Source organism: Suncus etruscus, chromosome 9, assembly GCF_024139225.1.
Source record: "Suncus etruscus isolate mSunEtr1 chromosome 9, mSunEtr1.pri.cur, whole genome shotgun sequence".
NCBI lineage: Eukaryota > Metazoa > Chordata > Mammalia > Eulipotyphla > Soricidae > Suncus > Suncus etruscus.
Genome location: NC_064856.1, coordinates 103420297 through 103422051, shown reverse-complemented (window position 1 = coordinate 103422051; position 1755 = coordinate 103420297). Strand labels below are relative to the sequence as shown.

General features: G+C 39.2%; 1 non-coding gene across 1 annotated transcript; it reads left to right on the top strand.

Moving 5' to 3' along the window:
* The first annotated feature begins 885 nt into the window (after window positions 1-885).
* LOC126019678 (U6 spliceosomal RNA) lies at window positions 886-992 on the top strand. Its single transcript, XR_007499308.1, has one exon. It is a non-coding gene; the product is annotated as a U6 spliceosomal RNA (small nuclear RNA).
* The last annotated feature ends 763 nt before the right edge of the window (window positions 993-1755 follow it).

The window sequence follows — 1755 nt, the reverse complement described above, 5'->3', positions numbered from 1 at the left end:
TTTCATCTGTTTATATTCTTTGAGTATCTTTTCCATTTTGTGATAGTTTGCTTTAAGGTTCTTTTCCAATCTCTTCTGCTGTATGGAATTGTTCTGCATCTCATCTTCCAGCTCACTAATTTTGTCCTTGGCTTCTGTTCTCTGTTGGAGAAGCTTTCCATTGAGCTTTTAATTTCATCTACTGAGTTTTTCAGTCCTGTCATTTCAGTTTGAAATTTTCTGATTTCTATATTTGTGTTCTCTTTAGCTTCTATTCTATCTCTCTTTGAGTTCTATAAGCATCCTCCATATTACTACTCTAAACTTGTCTGAGAGGTTAACTATGTGGTTGGTACTTTCTGGGTCATCAGAACTGCCATCTTCATTTTCTATGCGTGCTGTTGTCTTGCGTTGTTTCCCCATTGACATGCTTGTAGCATGGCTTTTACTGCGTGTCCTGGTGAAGTTTATTAGTTAGCTCATTAGCTACTCTGCCACATAACAAAGTGGGCAGCCATGGTCCTCCCTGCTTCTACTTTTCCTGGCTTGCGAACCTTGATGGGATTAAGTTCGCTGGGATCTTTGTCAGGAATCTCCTTCATATCAAGAAGCCCTAAAGTTCCTTATTTCTTATTCCTATTCTTTATTTATGTTTTTTTGCTTTCTGAGCCACACCCAGTGGGTCTCAGGAGTTAATCCTGGCTGTGCTCAAAAATTACTTTTGGCAGATTTGGGGGACCATATGGGATGCCAAAGATTGAACCCTAGTCTGGCTGCTACCAGACACATGCCCTACCCATTGTGCTATAGCTCTTGCCTTTCATTTCTTTCTTTTTTTTTTTTTTTTAATTTGTTTCAGAATGAAGCATAAGGAGTAAGAGCACATGGATATTAAGAATAAATCCAGTGCTCGCTTCGGCAGCACATATACTAAAATTGGAACGATACAGAGAAGATTAGCATGGCCCCTGTGCAAGGATGACACGCAAATTCGTGAAGCGTTCCATATTTAAAAAAAAAAAAGAATAAATCCAGGCAATTTTACCCCACACTTCCTGTCTTCTCTTCTGCCTTCTTGTTATCTCTCTTCTTAACCTTGTTATTTTTCTTTGTTTAGTTTTGTTTTTGCGTCACACCAGCAGTGCTCAGATATTAACCCTGGCTCATTTATTACCCCAGGAATCATTCCTTGAAGTGTTCAGGGGACCATATGGGGTTCTGGAGATCTAATTGGGGTGAGCCACATGCAAGACAATCACCTTAACCACTGTACTATCACTCTGACCCCTACCTTTATGTTATTTTCTGCCTTTACCTCCAATGTATCTTACTTCATATTCATCTTTCTCCCTGCAATTACATTTTAGTTTTCCTGGTTCCAAAAATGACTAAAATTAAACTACTTTTCATCTGAGGGGCCAGATCAATAGCATAGCAGCAGGGTGTTTGCCTTGCATGCAGGCGACTGGGGACAGAGCTGAGTTTGACCCTGGCATCTCATATGGTCCCCTGAGCCTGCCAAGAGCGATTTCTCAGTATAGAGCCAGGAGAAATCCCTGAGCACCTCCAGGTTTGACATCCCACCAAAGAAGAAATATTTTTCATCTGAAAGTGCAATACATTTTTGTATATAAATTTTATACTCTGAAACTATGCAATAATTACTATTATAGAGAAAGATTTTTATGCATGCTTTAGGGTTTTCTACACCTAGTACCATGTTATTTGCAAATAGTGGCAGTTTTATTCATATCCATTTGGATTCCTCTTATTTCT